We start from the raw sequence: 23,221 nt of genomic DNA, 5'->3' as shown, positions 1-23,221 counted from the left end.
GTCTTGATTTTGAAATTTGCCATAACATTTTTTTCTTTTGCTGACTGTTATCCATTGCTTGAGGACAAGTAACAACTTAAACTTGAGGGGGTGATAACTCCGTAAAAGACTATATTTAAGGCCTTTTTAATTAATTTATTGATTATCTTAAGAATCATATAGGTTCATTTATATGCATTTAGGAGCATGTAGTTGCATTTGCTATATTTATTTTGCCTTGGCATTTTATTTTGTGAATGGTGCTATTTTATGGGGAATGTTTGGTTTGGATGTTGATGTGTAGGTTTTAGGAGAAATAGTGTGTGAGGAGAATTACCGTGGCAAACTGGGATGCTGAAGCATAATAAAAATGTCGCGTCATTTCTGAGTGCAGAAAATAAAGGAGTTGAAGATATTTCACATAAGTACAACTCTAAATTCATTATGTGTTCTTTTCCGCCAACCACCTAGGAAAGGTATATTGTCACCTGTGGTACTACCCTCACATGTGGGGAATGTACCTTAGGGTACCTTTATAATTTTGGTACAAAATCCTAGGTATATTCTCTTGGTATATATAGATTATGACTCCACAAATGAAGAATCAAATATCTTTTTTGGTGGAAAAAGTTAGTTAAATAAGAGAAGAGATGCGACAACATGCTTCCAATTTTCTTTTATTTTTTTCTCGTCTCTTTCATGGTGTTCCTCCATTTTCAAGCTTGAGAGAGTGGCGAGCTAGGTGTCCGAGAAGAGTTAGCACTGCTAAGGTAGTTGGTGGTGTTCGAGAGAGCTCCGACAATGTGCATTGGGAGTCTTTCCTTCAACCTTTTGCTTTCTTTTTATTTACGTTTTATGGGTTGTAAGGAACAAATGATTTTCAGGAATTATTCGAACCCACCATGAACTAAACTTATTTGATGGGGTTCATCATGGATGGTTAAGTGTTTTTATTTATTGAATGGTTAATACTTTCATGTTTATTAGTTGTTTACTTATTGTTTTTAATTACTTGAGATTGTAGGAGCTGTGAGAGTAACATTTTCTTAAGTATACTACTTAGTGTTCAAGAGAAACTAAGTTATTGGTCTTTAGTGTTTAAGAGAAACTAAAAGAAGATCGACGTAAGCAATGAGTTTTAGCTGATAACTAGAGCCTAATCCACCATTAGAGATGATGTTAGAATTTCAACGACTAAAAAGAATAGTGTTAAACTGATAATTTAGATGTTGTTGCTCAGGCAAAGAGAATTTGCCGTGGCATTCGCTTCTGTCAGATCCCATGGCTAGAGATAGTGTAGGGACACTCGTAGTAAACTCTGTCGAGCAAGTAAGATATAGAAGTTTAGACCATCTTAAAAGATATGACTTAAGATTCCTAAATGACCCCATTATTCATTCTCGTAATAGCTTGTTTTGTGAGGATTATCAAGTCATCTTATTAAATTCCCAAGTTATCAATTTGATTTTCTTTAGCATTTTCATTTGATTACACTTGAAACAACTAATTTTACCATGACATTCTCATTTGCCACCCACTCACACTACCATTTCAACTCAACCTACATACATTTCATTTTGACACGATATAACCATTTATGCATACCATTAGCTATACTTAGATAAATTAGTTTGTTTCCTTGACTTAACTCATAATTTCCTCAAATCCATGTGGAGACGATACTCACTTATCAATATATTACTTTCTCGATTGTGTATACTTGCACATAATTTTCACGTAATTTATAGCATACACAAAATGAAGACACATGCCCATATGCCCAAGAAATGCTACCTTATAGAGCCAAAACTCACACTTCACAAACTTGGCATACACTTGACGATCTCGAAGGTTTTAAAGAACAATGCGAAAAAACTGATCATACTCATTTTCTGAATGAGAGTACACTAGGATGTCATCTATAAACACCACTACGAACGGATCCAAGTAGGGGTGAAAACTCGGTTCATCAAGTCCATGAATGTCATCGGGGCATTGATGAGTCCAAACGGTATCACTAGGAACTTGTTAATCTTCGATACATCGGTAGCCTTGACTTTCAACTGGTAATACCCTGACCTCAAGTTAATCTTAGAGAATACAAACGCTCTCCCATGTTGCTCAAAGATACCTTCTATCCTCGGGAGTGGGTGACGGTTCTTGATGGTTAACTTGTTTAACTGTTTGTAATCGATGTGCAACCTCATCAACATGTCCTTTTTTCTTGAAAAATAAGATTAGTGCTCCCCATGGAGAAATGCTCAATCTGATGAAACCTTTCTCTAGCAACTCCTGAATTTGAGTTTTTAACTTTTTTAATTCTTTTGGTGCTATGCGGTAGGGGCAATGGACATCGGGCTAAACCAAAAATTACCTCGATTCCAAACTCTATCTCACAATTGGGTGTTAAACCTAACAACTCCCCTGAAAACACATTGGGAAAATCTCGTACAGTTCGGATGTCTATAATCATTGGAATTGGGATTTGGGTATCGACCATATGAGCCAAAAATGCCTCATAGCTTTAGTCGATCATCTGTGGGCTTTTATGGCGGACTTTAACCTTGACTAGCTTGATTTCTCATTGGTCATTACTAACTTGGTGTCATCATTTTTCCTAAGCTTGAGCTGTCTCACTTTGCATTTCAAACTAGCGTCGTGTTCGGACAACCAATCTATGCCTAGGATAAAGTCAAACTTTGGGAATGATAACTCTATTAAGTCTACTAGGAAAGTCTGAAACTGGACTTCTATCGGACATCATCTATAGATTTTATCCATAAGAACATCTAGACATAGAGGAATCGATACATGAACTCATATCTCTAAGTATTCTGTTGGGATTCTTATTTCTTGAACTAGGTCAGAGCAAAGGTAGGAGTGGGTGGAAGCAGGATCTATCAATGTGGTAAATAGAATGGAAAATACTGTGAAGGTACCTGAAATCACATCTTCTACATCACACTCATCGTAGGCTCTCACTGCATAATGTCTGGAGGCTACTCTCGAATCTGCTCCGGCCACTGATCTAGTTATCCCTACTTTATTACCCAGATGCAGTACTACTGCCCCTCGGTGAGCCTCGACCTTTCTCCTCAAATGGGGCTGATCTTTGAATGGCTACTGAAGTCGCTACCTGAGCTCCAAATAAGTCATGGGCTAAGTGACCCAAGGTACCACAACTATAACAACCCCTGTTGATACGTCTTAGGGTACCTTCTCTCGTACTAGTCACAAACAAGGTGAGTGACACCTCTGTTTGACCCACTGGTGCTAGCCCTTGAATCTAGTGTCAAATGTCTCCTCCTAGATTGAGATCTACCTCCTTTTTCAAAATTATGCCAAGTCCTCCTCATTTTTACTACTGGGGCTCTCCTAGAACCTTGTCAATCTTTGGCCCTCTTGACCAAAGTCTGAATTGATCTTGCTGGCTCTAGTGCTCTTTTGATATGCCCCACCATCTCACTATCCTACCTAGACTTCTTACTCAAAACCCTCTCGACTACCTAATCCTAGAGGGATAACTTAGAGAAAACTCGGGGAGGGTCGGTTGTTAGGTGTGACAAGATGTCAAGGTGTAGGCCTTCCTTGAGCCTAGGGCAACGATGCTCTTCAGTAGGGATAAACTCATACGCGTACCTACTCAGTCGGAGGAACTTGCCTTCATACTCCATCACTTTCTGGTCACCCTAGACCAGGTGTAGGAACCGCTCCCTTAGGTCATCAGTGTAAGCCTCACCGATGTACTTCTGCCTAAACTCCTCTAAGAACATCTCCCAAGCCGTCCTCTCTAGCTCCAGTGCCAACACTACTGTCTCCCACCAGTCTATGGTGTCACCCTTGAATAGGGTGGTGATGCACTCAAGTCTACCTCATGGGTGATATGCAACTATCTAAGGGTGCGAAGGGTCTCCCTAAGCCACTGGTCGGTCGCTATGGGATCGTCATCCCTTTTTCTGAAGAACTCGATTATCTTGTACCTACAGAGCCTCTCTATTGGGGACTCCTAAGAAGCTAATACGGGCAGAGTCGGGGGCATTGGTTAGGGACATGGTGCATCTAAGGTGAGAGGCAGGGATCTGGCTATCTGCTTAAGAACGGAGGTGAGGTCCCTAAAGAATGTCACATACTCGATTCCCAAATCCATTGGGCCATTCTACTGATATGAATCTGGGATAAACTCGCCCCTAAAATATACTGCTAGAAAAGCATGACTCTCTAGCCTACCATCATGACTGCGGGTTGGATCATCTGCCATCTGAAATGGGAAAGAACAGGGGTTATTATCGTCATTCCAGACTTAAAAGTACTCTTAACACTCTAGAGGCATGTACACTTACAAACACTGACTGAGACTAACCTGTGGGTCCTAGAACGGACTAAACATGACGCTCTAATACCACTAAATATAATACCCTAATCGAGTTCGATCCTAAGATCACTTAATCACGATGTCACACGGGACCTCCTAAGTGGCTAACCTAAATATTTTCTTTTAAATATGACTGATTATAAAGCACCGAATAAAAATCCATTTGTACTGAATAAATAAAAGCATAATAATTAAGTTTGAAAAATACAGGGGAGCATCCAAAATCATCAAAATAATAATACATCACTGAGTTCAAAAACAAAAGTTATGAATGAGTAATACAAGGGTCCATAATAGTACATGCCCTCTATAAGTGACTAAAGACATACTATGAGATACTCGGTTGGATCTGATTTGCTGTGCTAGAATATCTGATGATGATAATTCCCCAAAAATGATCTTCTAACATGTGTACGAAAACATATTTCGAACGTTGAGCTTACGAGCTTAATGCCTCACTAAAAACTTTACTATACTACATGCATTCACTAAATGTACTGGCTAATGGTACAAGCATAAAGGCATATAAGATAATGATCTGTCCTACTATGGCGGGCATCATGGTGCTCTGAGGGTTCTGCATCTCAGAGCTCACACACCCCTCTAGCATGTCGGAATACCCAAAGGTATTCGAGGTGATATCCGGAATTCTGCATCGGAGATGTACACCCAGACAACTCACTCTATCAAGTCGTGGGGTATTTACACCCAGTTGACGGTTTAGGTGCCTTGGCATTGATTGGGATATCTGACTGTACGGTTAAATCTGCTAGAGTAGCTCGGGTGTCCTGGTCGTGTCCCGAGCGTCAAACAAGCCTAGTTTTATTTCATTATAGCTATTGGTATTTCTAACTGATCTGAGTTAATTTAACATTCTCACTTGTATTTTTATTTCATAGTATTATGGTATAGATGAGACCCCTAAATCCACTCTTGAAAACCTTGAGTTCTCTACCCAAAATTATCCGTGGGTACATATACCAAACCTTCAATATCGGTACTGACACATGAGTATCGATACCAACCCCGGGTATCAATACCATTTTTAGCTTTGATGTTTTGATAATTCATTGAGTATCAATACCCCTATGGGGAGTTTCACTATTGATACCGATACCACCTTAGGTATCGGTACCAAAATTTCCTATTATAATTTGCTAAGTGATCTCAGTATCGATACCACCCTATGGGTATCGAGACTGACCCTGTAGTATCGACACTCTATGAATAGGTATGGGTACTCCCATTGAATTTACTCTTTGTTTTAAGAACAATATCGGTACTTTTCTTCCAGTACTGATACCCTCGCTCGAAAATGCCCTATTTGGGCACAAAAAATGCAATATTTCCACTCTAAAGGTCCTATTAAGGGTCCCAAGTGTCTTTAAAGTGTTATATATGATCAAGGGAGGCATAAAGAGGCTTTAAACATGCTAAAAACACCAAATTACGATTTCTACCATGAAGATGCTCTATAGCTCATGCAACCTACCGAAATACATTAGTGATAAGTGCATAATTTAGTTAATATTTTGCTTTTAAATTACTCCTTAATCATTGGTTTTTGCGGCTTAATTGTTCGTTTTTGATTCATTTTCTGTGTAGGGTGTCAGATTCTGGAAATTGAAAAAAAAGGACATAATTCTGCAAATTTTTTATTTTCGAAATCAAAGCTGGCTTGAATTCGGATTTGAATTAAACTCAAGTTTAGGATAATATTTTAAACATTATATTTTATCTTTGTATTTTAGTTTAAATATGTTTTAGTATTTTAATTAAGTTTTAGAATATTATTTTAAATATTTGAGGAAAAGCTGAAGTCTGAGGCTGATTTCACTATAAGTTTCTCTTTATCTCAATCTCTTAGATTATTTATTTAATTATTTAATTTTATCTTTTATTTTAAAAATAACTTTTAAAAACCCTTTTTTATCTTTACTACTATTATTTATTATTTTATTGTTTTCCTTTTTTATTTATTATTATTTATTTTATTAATTTTTCTTTTTAAATTATAATTATTTATTTTATTATATCTTTTCAACTTCATCTGGAATCCTATCCTCCTCTAAATCAAAGATTTTTTACTAAATCATAAAAAACCATAGTCCCTGTGGATCGACCCTGCTTCTCTATACTTCCTTTTCCATTCTATTTAAGAAGCCAGAATTATTTTGATAGCAAAACGACGGTTATCAATTAGTGACCTACATTGTGGTATAAATGAGTTTAGAGTGAGTTGCCTTTGCTTACTAACTGTTGGAATGGTCCAAGGCTCAACCCAAGGTAAGCTTCCCATTTCTTTTGTTTTTGGAGCTTTCTTCAACTTCTCTCTAAACAAGAATCAGACATATAGGTTACTAGACTTGTTGAGAAGCTTAGAGGGACATCTAAAACGTCTTTAGAGATTAAAATCCCTAAAACTGTACTGATTTGCTATGGTTTTCTAAACCCACACTTTGGGAAACTATGGTGGAAATAAGAGATTGAAGGCTTGAATTGAAACTTGAAATTTGAATATTAGGATTCTTACCTTCAAAATAACAAACCAAAGTTGCAAGACTTCCAAGTTGTGACCTTTGTTCAAACAAGAGGAAGAATGAGATGTTTTATGAAGGAAGAAGAAAACAAAGCTTTTTGGTGGAGAAAAAGAGATGGCATACGTGATATCACCCTTCTTAATTGAGAATTCAGTTTTCTCTTTCAAAATTGGTGAAATTACACTTTTGGTCACTTCACTATTGGTCCACTTTTATAAACACCCCTTTATACCAACTATTGGGCTCAAACCAAAGCCCAACTACACTTAAGTTTGGGTCAAGGTCTCTCCTAGGCTAAGGAATTTACTTAAGGTCCAACTCGGGTTAGCCCGAACTACCAACCCGGTTTTCGGGGCGTTACAGTGACAAACTAAAAGATTTAATATTTAAACTTGATAAATTAATCTTATATTTTTTTACTGTCATAATGATTTTATACTTTTTATAGAATATTTTATCATTAATCATTGTGTTTTTATTCTTTTGACATGTGATATGTGTAGAATTGTGGTTTATGGAGATATCTTTCATAAATTTGGAGTTTTGGACATGATGTTATCATGCTTTTTTTTTTATTTTGGACATCTTACTACTATCTTTTATAAAATTGGACATGCTTCCATCTTTTTATAAGTAAATTTGAACATGGTGTTCATCTTTTAAAGTAAACTTAGACATATTATTGTTATTTTTGTAAGTAAATTTGGAGTTATTGCTGTTATTTTTTGTAAGTAACATATTGAACATGTTCTAGTCATTATTTATAAGTAAAATTAGAAATATTATTGGTATCATTTGTAAATTTAGATATGCTGTCATACTTCATAATTATTCCTGAAGTTTAGAGAACTTCAAAAAAAATTATATTAATTATGTTTTTATTTTACTTTTAAAAAAATTATAGCTCAAATATTTGTATTATAATGCGTTGTTGGTTGAGGGATAAATATTTATATGTTTTATTAAAAAAAATCTAATATAGGATTTTATGTAGCTTCATATTTTCGAGCTTGAGTTCGAGCTTAAATCGAGCTCGAGTCCGAGCTCTTGAAATTGTTATTAGTTAGAGTCTTTTTGAGTTTGAGTCAATCTTTAATTTTTGATTTCGAGTTTGAGTTGAGCTTGATAATTTTTAGCTCGTGAGCTTTTGAGTCGAGTCAAGTCGAGCTCAACTTTGACATTTTCGAGTTTGAGTCAAGCTCGACTTGGCTCATTAACACCCCTAATTGCGGGTGACCAAAATGAACTAAAACATAACGTTAGATATAATTTTTAAAAAAGTAATAGTCAAATGATCAAAATAAAAGAAAATTATTAATTAAAATATTAAATGTATAGTTTATCCTAAATATTACAAGGTTAAATTTTGGGTAGGTCTAACGTGCGTAATTAGAAAAACCTTACAAAATAACTATATCGTTTTCTCCGATTATAAATTAGTACTTGTATTAAAATTAAAAAAATGAAATAATAAGAAAAAAATAGAATAAAAGGAAAATTTTATATTATTTTTTAAATATATATGATATATAGTATTTTTTTTTTCTAAATTTTATATTTTATTGACATAAGAAAATATCTTATACAACTCAAATCTTGATGGGCGTTAAAGTCTAAATAATAAAGTATATCGAAATCCTATTTAATACAAAAAGTTAATCATAATAGATATCGACATAATTGAATATTTATAACAATCAGTTTTGAATGCCCATGAAGATAACTTGTCTTGTTAAAATCTTATTAAGATAAAAGCTCTGTGGGAGAAAGTCTTAATGAATGAAAAAGTGTACACATATCTTTAATACACATAATATGTTGCCTTATTAAAAGTTTCATAAGGAAAATTCAAAGAGACAAAATCTCAGTTAAGAGAAAAAGACTCCAACGCTTATATATTTCTCTCATGGTAACATCACATAAGATCTTTGAGCCTTCGTAATTTAATCTTGAATATGATCTTTGTTAGATCAGTTGTGATCCAATTTCTTCTTGAATCAGACTATGAAGTTACATTTAAAATAGTAGTAAAAGTCTAAAACCTGTTGTACAGAGCACTATAATTCGTTTGAAACTCTAATTCTTTTGGTGCCTTTATGTTGTTCAATAAAAAAAATTCAATTAGAGTATGATTCTTCTTACGCAAGTTTCCGATCTCTATAAATAAAAAGTAAGCAATAGGGTTTTGTAATGTGAGAGTAAGTAACAATTGTAACAAATCTCGTACTTATTCAACATAGTGAAATTTTCTTGGGTTTTTTTATGTAAACCTTAGTATTCTATATTTTTGTTCTTTATTGGTTTCAATCATATTTATTTGTCGTTAATTATTTCAATAATTACAACAATCTGTAAATGTTGAAATAAAGAATGCAATACTAAATAAATATGTTTATTATTTTATGACTAAGACTACATGCATAAAAACAATAGAACGAGAAACACGATCATAATAAATAACATATGTCACTTCTAAATTTTTAATTTTAACATTGAACAGATATCAATCAATATCAAATTTGATAAAGTATAAAACTATAGGTCCACAATAATTATTTTTAAATATTGGACCGACTTTGATGTGGCATTAATAAAAAAAGAGGTTTTAATGGGGGAATTAGATGAGTATTTTAGTAATTTAAGGAAAACAGGAATCTTTAAATGATTATTTACCCAGTTTAGTATTATTGGAAAAAAGTTACTATTATTAATAAGTTTAATATGTTGACACGTGGACTAAGCTTTTAAAAGAAAAAAATGAAAGGAGATACGTTATTATCTCGTGATATATATTTTTATAGTCATATTATTAAATTATAGTCGCAATCTAATATAATGATAGTATTGTAATATTTTTTAAAGTTATTGTGACACAATAAATCATATCCGTGACATAAAAATAATTGTCTTTAAAAAATATATAACATTGTAACATCCGTAATACTTGTAACTGCGGTCGTAATTTAATATTATAAATAATAAAAAGAGGAGAAACAAAATTCATAGATTTCCATTTTTCTCTAACCTTTCAAGATATTATGAGGATTGAAAGAAATAGTTGAAGAGCATGAAGAAAACACTAACAAATTGAAAAGAGAAATTACTTCTTTAAGAATGGTTATTTCATTCAAGTGTTCAATTGGTTGTTAATAGTTAAAAAATATCAAGATAAATTACTTATTAAAATTTGAAGTTTGTAAGATGTGAAATCTTATAACCCAAGCCTAGTTACGGATAATTATAGGAAATTTTAAGGGTTTTTAAATGTAATGTTTTAGTAATTCATTGTTTCCAATGTTCTATTATGATACCCGTTACGAAAGAAGGGATAGAAGGAATTTTTTTCAATAAAAAAAGAAGACTAGTATATTGAAGCTCTGAAAAAGCCCTATACTGTATTCATTTTACCTTGAAAAGTTATGACAACATGCATATTTTACAAACGTAATTGTTCGAACTCAAAATCTTCAAATAAAAGAACAATCTCTTCGACTTCCTAGACCATTTATCATTGTTTTTCAGCTCAAAGTTGAGGTGATTATTGTTTTATGTGTTAGTATGGTATATGTTGCGTTAGGACTTATGATTGACTCTTCTATATGCTTGATGCTATTCTTTGGTACACCTATAACATGTTAAACTCAAAAATTCTTATTAGCTTTTATATATTAAATAAAAGTAAAAAATTTATATGTACCGAAAAAAGTAAATTAAAGTCAAACATCGTTATAAAATTATCTACATACATATTAAATTCGAGGATCAACGAGATAACAAATGAATGTACTCTTAACTAAAACCAATATAAAGTATTATCGTTCAAAATCAAATTTTCATCAATAATTAGATTTGACAATAATTAAGATGGCAAGATACAATAATGAATGGTGAGTTTATAACATTAACTTTGGTTTAAAATCTATAACTATTGGCACATATGTAATTAAAGTGTAGATACTATAAGTTGTATTAATAATTTGATGAGAGACATAATTATAAATTCTTAAAAGATTGGTCTAATATTCAATCTATAGAAAGAGATAATAGTCCTAAGATATATGTTAACTTGTATTACTCTTATTTGGTCAAAGAATTTTTACGCCAATAACAAATCTATCTTCAACAAGAAAAACTAAAAGATTTTAACCTATCAATTAATTCATATAAACTTTTGTGTGTAATATTTTATTCTTGATAATTTGACATGATAGATATGAGTTCTTGATTTTATATCTATTTGATTCTAACATAAATATCCAACTAAATCACGTCCTTGCAACAACATTAAAAATTAACTAAATTGTATTTGGTTTGTGTTCTTTTTTAAAAAAAAAATCTTCCCTATGGTGTATCTACGTTAATAGCCACCAAGTTTAAATAGATGGCATCATCAAAGAATGCTGGGGACGAAACTAGCTTCTGATGAATTTGTTTTGGGTATTTCCAGCTTAAAATGAAGACCATGGCTCTGAAATCCATGTTTCATCTTCTCTGGAAGTTGAGAAAATTGGCAGATAAAGCAAAGATGGAGAAAAATAAAATGCAAAATCCGATTAGCACTGCCTCTGAAGGTCCAATCAACTCGGGACCAATGCCGAATTCTGTTGATATATGCTCTCGAACTGTGCCTTTAAATGTTGGTTCAACAATCATGGTTTCAACATCGCCAAGTTGTGTACTGATAATACCTTTTAAACTCCATGCAACAGGGCATACGTAGTAGAACCAGTCCCACCATACTGGAATTCTCTGCACTCCATATCAAAATATATGGTAAAAATTAAAAAGGTTGTTTATTCATAGAGAATGAATAACTGTAGATTATGCCGACAGCATTGTACTACTTACTGGCTTTGGGACAAGGAAACCGGAGAGGAGATTCCATAATGAGTAAAAGGCAGAAGAGACGACAGCTGCTGTTTGTTGAGTAGGTGTGAGACCAACAGCCATCAAACCTTAAAAGGTGAAATATGTGAAGGTAAGGAACATGAAGACTAGATAAAGGAGAAATTTCCCTGCATAATAGGTAAGCAAAGTCACACTTGGTATAGAACAATTGGTTCACATAAAATTCTAGTATTTAGGGAGTACTCGGTATGATAAGAGATGGAACCATGTCAGATTGGGTTAGGTTGAATCATGTTTTTGGTCGATCTGACTTGATTCGAAAAGTATACATCATCCACCCGAACTCAACCCAAATCAAGGAGCATATTCCTTTCACCTGAATCAAACCCAACATTATTTTTTTGGTATAAACCCCATTCAACTTGACCCAATATAAATATATAAAAAATTATTTTTATTCGAGAAAATAAAGACCTAATTAAGAATATATAGAGAGATGAGTATTATAGCAATTATCTTTTAATTTATAAGAGAAATTACCCCTTGATTTGGTTTAAAAAAAATTGACCCTAAATTAAAACCCAATCTCACCCTCCATAAAATTCGACTTGACTCGACTCAAACTCAAAAATATTTTATTAAGAAAATATGATCTTATTAGATCAAGTTCAATCAAAATTTATCAATTTTAAATTAAATTGACACCCCCAAATATAATCAAATATCGGCTTTATGAAATACATTTGTTCCAAATATATTTTCAACAAAAAGAAAAAATCATGTTAAAGGGAAGTAGGGAATCTTACTAGCTGTCCTTTCAAAATTAATCATAAAATAAGTGACAATCCCAAACAAAATTGTCTGCACAGCAATATATGGGAGCTCCACAAGACCCTATTCCAAGAAGAATTGGAACATGTGTTACTACCTATATTTCAGGTCAAAATGAAGTGAACATTGAACCAGAATTTCCTTCATCATTATGCCATTTTCCTGGCTGCTGCATATGACGTGGGAGCATACATTCCTGCTGCTTTCTCTTATAGAATACTGTTCTTTCAGTGGATGCAATTGGCTGTACCGACGAAGCATTATTGACCCCAAGAAACAAGCATGCGGAGGGCACCCATAACCATAAACAAACCTTTAGTTGCTGATGAGTGTTCTGAACCGATAATATTTGCTTGTTAGTTCTTTAATCTTATGAATTTATTGCTGTTAATTTTGTTGTGTTATATTTATTTCAGTGCAGGGTCTTATTTTTCAGATTTAATAGTAAAATATGTGCATTCTGTATTTTTTTTTATTATTTGGTCACGGCTAGAGACATGAGCACGACTCTGGGCATGACACGGTCTGACGTGGTAATTTCTGAAAGGTCCAGTCAGTAGCAGTTTTCTAGAAGATCTAGTCAGCGTCTTCTGGAACGTGGATGGGCAGAGTTATATTAGGAGACTTATTTTTTAAATTTTAAAGTTTGAATTTAGAAAACATTTAAAATTATCTTTAGGATTTTTTTTATTTTAATTTATATGTTTATCTCTAGGTTTTTAGAGGCTATAAATACCCTCTTGGGATAAGCCTAAACACAGAACTCAGAATTTATTGTTCTTTTCCTTTCTAGTTTTGTAAAGTTCTCTCCTTTATTTTCTTTTCAAGTTTTCATTTTTCTTTTCTTTTAAGTTTTATTTTTAAACATGTTAAGTATGACTTTTTTCATGCTTAGCTAATTTTCTCATAAGCCGAGAGCTGAAGCGATGACTCAATTCCAACGTAAGAATTTAATAGCACCTTAATAACTTCGGAATATCTCTCTCAATCTCTGCAGGTTTTTTTTCAAAATCATAATAATTTTTAAAATCAACGATTGACTTTGGTCAATATGTTGTTGCGATCAAATGTGTGGGAGGAAGGATCGACTTATTGAAAGTACATTCGACTTCCTGGGAATACACTTGGCGAGGTAGTATTGCCAAGAGGGTATTGAGATCGGAATTAGTAGTTATTGAAACAACAATCTGAGTCGGTCTTCACGAACTTAAACGGTTATTGATATACGACAATTGATGTTGATCAAATCAATTTTCGAAGCCGAAATCAAATATTGTCTTGGGTATTCAGTATACAAAGAAGAGTCGCAAGGATTGCCCTTGTAGACAAAGTAATCGACGTGAATCCCGAAGGGAAAATATAGTTTGATGATCCGAAGGAAATTGAGTCAAAGCGAGGCTTGAGGTTATTTTTTACCGTATTCATTTTTCAACGTTACATTCTTTATTTTCTTTATTTTTACTTTAAATTGTTTTTTATTATTTAATCATTTTTACCAACCCCCTATCTACTTCATAATGTTTGATTTTAAGGATGGCAAACGGGTATAATTTCGTGGATTTCGCACCATACCCGTTCTAATTGGGGTGGAGATGGGTATAACTTAGTGGGTAGTGGGCGGGTGTGGATTTAGAAAGTGGTACCCATTGCGGGTAGTGGGCGGGTGATGAGTTTGAGACCTTACCCACCCCTCATCCGCCCGCCCACTAAATACTCATTAAATTTTGGACCATTATGAATTTAGGTATAATTTTAGAGACTAATTTATAAATTTTAATATTGTATAAGATATAACTTATAATTTAACTAAATATTAGGTATAATTTCAGAGACTAATATTCTACTTCTTAATGGACGTGTTTGTTTTATGTTTGTTTCTTATGTATAACTTACGGTTGTTGTCAGGTGGGTCTAGCCGGGTACGTCTCCAGTTGGGTAATGGGTGTGGGGATGTATTTGAGAATGTACCCGCGTGGGCGGGTGTGGATTTGAAAAATTTTACCCATCATGGGCGGTGGGCGGTGGTTGATTTGAAAATATTAAGTGGGTATGGAGATAGGAGAGGGGGTATCCCCGCCTGGTTTAAGCAATTCAAACAGAAATTCAAAATTTTCTAAGTCCCTGCGGATCGACTCTTACTTTTCTTTACTACGCATTTCCCTTATTTATTAATTGAGAAGAATGAATTAATTTGTATTTCTCTTATTTATTAATTGAAAAGAAAGACTTTATTTTGACATCAAAACAATATTTGTCAGTTGTATCCCTACATAAGCAATGTATACAATACACCAAATGATTTACAAGTTCTGTAGAACAATGACAGAAAAATAATTGGTGCTTTGCAGTGAAACATGAAATGAACAAGATGGCTCGTCTTTTGGCACCAGTGTCCCAGAAAACTGAGCCAAATATCAGTGCGCACACCGTTGTAAAAACTAGTCTCACAAGGTTGTAACGTGGACTTCTCCAATACACAAAGTTTTGCTTCTTCAGGCAAATAAAAAACTGAGACAGTTGGTTTTGTGCATATGTCGAAGAAAACTTTAAAGGTTGTGAATCAGGAGGTGGAACTGTCAAGCACGTTATGGAACTTTCCACTTCCCTGTAACAAGGATATGAGAAATGTTTGTTTATGCAGCTCAAAAGCAAGTTAAACCAATTAGTAACATGACATAGTCGTAATTACCTATACTGTGCAGAATTGTTGTATATGTCTGCAAAGTCTATACCGATTCTCTGCTCTACTGAATGGATAGTAACCTCGAGCATCCATGCAGTCGGGTTGTATCCATCAGGAATTGGGAGAATTCCATCAATACCCTATATAAAGCAAAGAAATATAGTTTGTTTTGTAGATTGCAGTTAACTTCTTCAAATGAAATTTCAGAAGCCAGTAAATTCAAAAACTTGAAAGCAAGGATGTAATGCACCTGGAAATAGTCTATCAAAATCTGGGAGTGCACACCAAGCTTCCCTCCATTTATAACCTGACCTCCTCGTTTCAAAAGCAACAGCTGGATAAGAAAATTTATATGCAAATTTAGAAGAAAATGATGAATTGTATAAAGTTCCTTTTATACTAGCTATGATATATGAAACATTTAATCAAACAGGCCATATCGGATGCTTCAAAAATGTCAATACTGGGTTGGTGAATAGTGCACACCACAGTTCTTCCAGTATCAACAGTATTACGAACAGTTCTCATCACAATTGCTGCTGCCCGTGCATCAATTCCCGATGTAGGCTCATCCATGAAAATAATGGAAGGATTTGCAACAAGCTCCACGGCAATAGTTAAACGTTTTCTTTGCTCAGTTGATAAGCCACTGCTACCAGGTAAACCAACTATACTATTCCTCAATGTATTAAGCTCTACTAAACTCATCACTTCTTCAACTAACTCCTGTCGGTAAGTGAACAAGAAGAACATGAGAAAATCAGTGAAGTGAAACTAGACCAAGTTTAAAACAAGCATAAATGCTGAAAAGGGTTAAAATAGCTCGCAAGTCTCTGAGCTTTGCTGATTTCTTTCGGAAGCCGAAGACTAGAGGAAAACCAGAGAGACTCCTCAACCGTCACTTGAGGAGAATGTATATAATTTTGCTCAACATATCCTGAAATTCTAGCAAATGTTTTCTGTTCTTTTGGGTACCCTGATATCTTAATATCCCCAACAATGTATCCGCCAGTTTTCCTTCCGGAAAGCACATCCATCAGTGTAGTCTGTTGAAAAAATTCAATATTTTTGGAGCTTTGAACGAGAAATTGATCCAAATATTGTTGAGGAAAAATGTGGAACCAATTGTTGGCTCGTACATCTGCAGACGTGTACGATGTGAGTAATGTCACTAGTAGAAAAAACCCCTTTAATGACGCGCAATGCACGTCATCTATGGGTGCGGATGACACGCATTTGCTTGTCGTTGAAGCCACCGACATGAATTTAAGATGACGCGCAACTGTGCGTCATAAATTTATGACGCGCATTTATGACACGCATTTATGACGTGCATATTGCGCGTCATTGAAGCCCCCGTCATAAATGAAGATGACACACATTTGTGTATCATAAATTTATGACACGTATTTATGACTTACATTGCGTGTCATTGAAGCCCCCGTCATAAATGAAAATGATACACATTCGTGTGTCGTGATTGTATTTCGTAAATTATATATATATATATATTTATATATATATTGTAGATTAACAAATAATCAAACTAAATCACATTTAATGCCTCATAATACTAAATATATATCATATTATATATAAGCAATCCATTTGCATACAATATATTCACAATACAAGTAACCTCATATGTATCAATACACACAAACAGTTATATAAACTTACACAAAAATGGTAGAGGGATAAACATTCAAATTCCATATATATATGGAATAATATGACAAATTTAACCTTCTTTTTAGAAGGATAAAACATGCACAATTCAAAATACAGAGTAACAATCACTGCTAACTGAGAAAGTGAAATATGAAGAGGCACCTCTACATGCTTCAAGTAATCTGGAACATCCGATTGCTGCATGTATTTCATTCTTTCAGTTGCATAAAACTCGGATGTGCACTCCAGGAAAGGCTTCTCAAAACTTTCGGAGTAAATGCCCAAAGCAGTAAACATCTTCAAAAGATGGTTAAGTAGTGTCTTGTCAACTGCTTCACCTAACATGCATGATCAAAACAGACACAGTGGATTACAAGATACAAATTTAATTAACACCTGAAAGATAAGAATTACTTACTAACATCATCCAAGAAACTAAGGGTCAAAATTTATGTGGAAGGAAACTAAATGCATGACAATTACAAGAAATAAAGCAACAAAATAGTAAGTTCCTCAACAATTTTTAGGTTTTTCCTTGAGAATGATGGAAGCACGGATAATTAAAATAAGCTAGAACGAAGCGGATTATAGTTAAATTGACTATGCATCCTAATTGACCTTTCTAGGAACTTCTTTCCGCAAATGAAGATATGTAACCACCTTCTACCACTAAAATCATAGAAAAAGAAGTAAAACAAGCAAAGGAATAGTAACATTGAAACAACATTGCATTTTTGCATAGGTTGTAACTTTGAAACCCACAAAAAACAGAATAGGAAATTTTTTTGCACATTTCGACTTGAATTTTGTTAGAGTTACCTCTCACTCTTAATCATTCTTAAAAGTCCGGTGACATTTTTGTGCTCAACTTCTGGAGCCAGAGAAAGATGTTTACGGAAGAGTTACAGGCCCATGTCCCACAAAGAACACACATTTGGGTTTTGTTTAACATATGTTCTGTCCAGGTACAAGGCTATACCACGAATCATCAACATTTGATCACAAAGATCTTGCCAACATTTCTCAACAAGCGATAAGAAAACCACTAGGTCAGGGCTTTGCCCAACCAAAGATCCTGTTACAAATAGGAGGATGAAAAACTAAGGCACAAAATACTTGATTTTAATTAAATTCATGGAAAGATACTCAAATAAAAGTGGAGACTTACCTCTGCAAATAGGAGCTTCTTGCTCAGAAGCTGAATAATAGCAGCTGAGCCCACAAGTTGAAGAACAGTTTCTACCTGAAGATGATGGGAGAAGACCACTATTTGAGTTGTTTTAATGAAAAATACCCAAGTACTATAGAAGGGACTTAAAAACTATACTGCTCGGACTCTTCATTTCTCTTAAAGTACTCATGGCCTACACATTTTTTCGAACATGTAAGGACATGTTCCTCCAAGGACCATCCAAATGCATAACTTGGAAAAAGTTGAGCCTACCGGTCTCCGACACATATCCCTATCCGATACTCACAACCAAGTAACATTGCTCAAAAATCATACCTCTGAAAAAGCCAATAAGCCTAATCCAGTAGCTGCAGCAATGCCCAGTGTAACAGACAAGCCATCTGATCCGACCTGCATATTATCACAAAAATATAGAAGAAAACGAAAGAAAAGGTAGGCAAGTAAAACTTTCCAACAAAGAATATTGAAATAGAACTGCAAATTTTATTGTTTATACTTTTTGTGTCTTGTTAGTTCGTTGTTGCCGAAACAGATGTAAAAATTTCCCAGTGCGACCAAGATCTAGGAATTGCATGAGGAAAAAAATGAAATGAAGATACATACCCCTAATTGAGTGCGTGAAGAGCAAACATAAGGAGAAGGAAGAGAAGAAGAGCTAATGATTGGAGTGTCTCCGATGTGATTTGCTTTGTGTTCGATGACATCTTCACTTGTAATACTATCCAAATGTTAGAGAAAAAAAGGCAACTAATTCATCCAGTTAAACTGATTCTTACTGATTATCTCGTACGATCTTTCGCTATCAAGTCCATCTCTTGCATTTGATGTTCGATAGAAACCAAACCGGTATGTTCAAGGAACCTACATAAGTAATCCAATCAGAAAAATTTAGGGTGTATACAGAGTAACAGATTCCAACTAGAAAAAAAGATTAGAGATTCAATTTCGCAGCTTTGAATCATCATCCTGTAATACCCTAATTTTGTTCGGGTCATTTGAATCCATTTGAAAATGATCAAATTAATATGAAGGTGCTCGATGAAGGATTAATTCAAGTGATGAATCATGGAGGCTTGCAGTTAGAAATCTTGATGCTTAATTGGATTGTAACATGTTTGTTTCATTTTGGAATTCAAGATTTAAATTGAAGCCCAAGCTAATCCGGAATCCAAATTAAATGTTTAGTCCAAAGTCCACATACAAGTCTAAAATAGATTACAAATATCTAGCCCGGTTACAAGGCCCAAGCTTAACCCGATCCGACCCGGATACAACAACCCGACTCGGGCTTCTCATGCCTCCCACGTGAAGACCTTGTGATTCTCCACAAGAACCGAGCAGAAGCCACTGCCAACCACGAGCACACCCACCCAACAAGTTGTTACATATGCCTGTCGGCCACCCAACATGCTCAGCTCATATCATTGTGCCCAAGATATTGCTGCCCATGTGATTTTACTGCTCCACATCACCCATGCCTCTCGGTTACAGCAGCCATGTTCCCTACGTGAACTACAACCGGGAATCCACATGAAGCAATGCCACGCTCAGCCACCAAGCACAACCGAGCACACATGCACTCACTTCTCCACGATGCACGAGACCCCAGCAACCCGTGCTACCCACGTTCCACACGTGAAGACCCTGTGCCCAGGCTCCACTGAACGAGACTCCCAGAAGCTCCTGCCAGGACCATACCCGAGCAGACAAGCTCGACTCCCCATCACCCGTGACCTACAACACGCGAAGAACGAGGGCATTCAACAGAACCAGAAACCAATAGGAAAGACAACAATCAATGTAGAATCACGGGGATATCAATTGAAAAGGAGACCATCAACAGGAGCAAATGGGGGGGGAACGGAATAAAAAAAGGAGGAGCAGTAACCAAAGAGGGGGGTTCTGGGTTCTCAAACAGAAACCAGTGGCGATCATTAACAACAGTAGGGGGTTCTTGAAGAAAAAGGAGTGTAACTGGAGAGGGATTTCTCCCGTATTCGAAAACAATGTAAACGGGGGATCCTTCCATGATTTTTACAGAGTAATGAAAGGCTAGAAATCATTTTTAAAGTTTGTTTTCCCGATTTCTTCATAAGTTTTTTTTCCTCGTTTTTATAATCATTCTAAAAAATGAAGAGCTCTAAGTGCAATGCCATCCAAAACTATCATCAGCAACAACCCAACCGCATAAAGCAAAGCATTTTCAAGAATAACAGTGAAGAGAGTAAAGCTTTTACCTTTGTCGAGTTGTCACCAGACCCTGTGTTGATCGTTGCTCGGTTAGAATCCTTAAGCTTGCATGTGATGATGGGGGCCTTGGGATGAGGGTTTCGACTGACAGAGTGTTGGCCATGGTCGTTTTTTTTAGCTTTTGGTTTGTTGTGTTGAGGAAGAGATAAGGAGATGGGTAGGGATGAGAGAGCGGTGCCTTGGTGAGGAGAAGAAGAGGTTGCGGCTGGGGGGAAATGAAATGAAATTAGGGTAGCTTTTACCCTAAAATTATATATATGCCTGTATCAAAACGGCAGAGCTTAAGAGAACTAGGGGTCTCATTTCACGCATGGGTTATCTAGTGGGTTAGCCATTCGAATTTCAGGTTTCGTGCGTTTGGGTCCCTAAACCGAATGTTTCCCTATTTCTAATTTTGCATCTTTATTTTATGTGTTTTTAATTTCAGTCCCAAATAGTAGTGTTATTTAGTTTTTGTTATTTTAAACATTTAACTTCTGAATTGTTGCATGTTCGTTTTAGTCCATAAATCAACATTTGCATGTTTATGGTTTTATCTCTTTATTTTACCCACATTTAATTTTAGTCCTAAGTAGTGTTGTAGTTGAATCTTTGCTGTTTTAAACATTTGACCCTCGTGTTCTGCACGTTACATTTTAGTCCATAGTGGTAATATACTTGGTTTCTGTTTTCTTAGACTCTCGACTTTGAATGTTTTGCATGTTCCGTTTTAGTACATTTAGTGTGTTTAATCGAATTTTATGTTGATTGTGTTTCTGGCCCATTACTTTTAAAATTGTATTTGTGGCCCCTTGTTTAATATTTTATGCATGTTTGTAAGATTAATTTAGATTTATTTAAATGTATGCATGTATCTATTACTCTGGGCATGTTGTTAGTATATACATATTTAGGTGTACTGTTTTAAAGCAAGTTAGCCTCATTTGTGTGACTTAACCTTGATCACATAATTGGATTAAGGGTAATATTCTTTTAATTTAAAACTGTCGAAATGTCTTCTCCTAACTTACTAGAGAGTTATTTTGGCAATTTTAAATTAAAATTATATCCCGTCAGTAACGCCTAATTAAATTTGGATCTATCACTGTAAAATTTGGGAATGAAAGAAAAAGAAATATTCGGCTATTTAAATTATTTGAGAAAAGATCGTTAGAACTCACCTAAAGATCTGGTCTCGATATTTTTAAATAATCGAATATCCTTTATCTTTCTAATGACTTGGTAATTTTAAATTAACATATTTTGTTGCTTTTCAGTGTTATAAATTTGCATTTTTGTTCTTCTAAGGGATCGTAAATCAAATTAAAATTTTAATTTGTAAATTTCATTGCAAAGACATTAATTAATCGACTAGGTACCAATTTAGGGCGTTGTGGGGGTGCTAATCCTTCCCCACACGTAATCGACTCCCGAACTTGGATTTTGGTGACGTAGACCGTAAATTTGTCGTTTTAATTAAAATTAATTTTCATTTAAAATGACAACATTTTTGGGTGCCCATTCACACCCTAATCAAAGATTGGTGGCGACTCCTCGAACCTTATATTTTTATCATAAAGGAATTTCCAATTTTTCGAAACGAGAGATTTTCTAAAATAGCATTGTTTTTAATTAAAATTCAATTGAAAAGAGAATAATTAAAAATGACGCGGTTTTCAAAATCTCACCCCACGCCCCGGTTAAAAATCGTTTCGACAGCTTGGCGACTCCGCTGGGGACTTTTTAGAGAGTCAGGCCTATAGTCGATTAATTAATTGTCTTTGCAAACGAAAGTTGTAAGTTCACTTTAATTTGATTTTTGATCCCTGATTTGTTTTAAATTGTTGTTTGCATTTTAATTTGCGTTTTAATTAACAAATAAATAGTTGTACTAACGTGTGATTTACATGTTTCAGTTTTTTGACCTTCACTTTAGTTTGTTGTGTTTCTTGGATCGAGGGAAAGGATTATAGGTTTCTCCTTTACTGTCGCAACAACCATTTTGATATTTAGAGCTTCTAACTGTGCTCTGTCCCGTTAGGTAGGGGTGAACGCTACGCTTACGTGAGAAAAATTACTTTTCTCCGCATGGGCTTTAGCAAGTAACCTCTGGGGTACATTCCTTATGTTTACGAGTGAAACATTGAGTTTCCTCGCATGGACATAGGGAAATGTATCCTCTTGAATTGAACTTGATCCGTTTTAAGCCTATAATGAGTGAGGATCGAGGGTCTGGCAAGCCCAAGGGGGCACCAGCAAAGGACAATTCGAGGACCCTTTTTAGTGATACCGAAACTCTGCCCGCTTTATACTGAATCTCTGTCCGTGGTTCTTCAAAAGTCACAGAGGGGAAACTCATTCTATCATTTTTCCTCAAATTTATTTATTTTTGCAAGAAGTATGAGAACTAGAAAAACATGCGGTTAGGTTTTATATGAAGCCTGCGAACTAGATATCATGCGATTAGGATTTTCTGTGAATAACAAAACATGTGGGTAGATATCATGTTGGGTAGGATCTGTTAAAGCATGATTGGGTAGCCAGCATATGAGGGTAGGTTTTATTTGATGTTTACTTTACCTACTATTTTGTTGTTTATCTTATGTGTACTAACCTGTGTTTGTTCTATGTCTATTTTATTTTGATTTTATTGCATTTGCTTCCTCATGTCATCAAGGGGTATTAATTCGCAAGTGATTGACAAAGAAGAAGGCTGAACATATTGTGGCAAGAAATTCTCCACTATGTAGTCAAAACCGGGAGATCCAGAGACGTTCAAACGATCCATGAAGGAGGACATCCGATGAACGAAGAGATCTGAAGCTGATTGAAGAATTCCTTTAAAGCTGCAAAGGCCAAGATGTTGACTCAAGGGA

The 23,221-nt window shown here is 34.8% G+C and overlaps 1 pseudogene; it reads right to left on the bottom strand.

Moving 5' to 3' along the window:
* Positions 1 to 11,373: 11,373 nt before the first annotated feature.
* The window catches only part of LOC120115239, a 43,241-nt pseudogene continuing 31,393 nt past the window's right edge, over positions 11,374 to 23,221 (bottom strand).

The sequence above is a fragment of the Hibiscus syriacus genome, unplaced genomic scaffold (genome assembly GCF_006381635.1).
Source record: "Hibiscus syriacus cultivar Baekdansim isolate YM2019G1 unplaced genomic scaffold, ASM638163v2 tig00110260_pilon, whole genome shotgun sequence".
Taxonomy (NCBI): Eukaryota; Viridiplantae; Streptophyta; class Magnoliopsida; order Malvales; family Malvaceae; genus Hibiscus; species Hibiscus syriacus.
The sequence above is the reverse complement of the archived record's forward strand: the minus strand, read 5'-3'. Positions and strand labels throughout refer to the sequence as shown.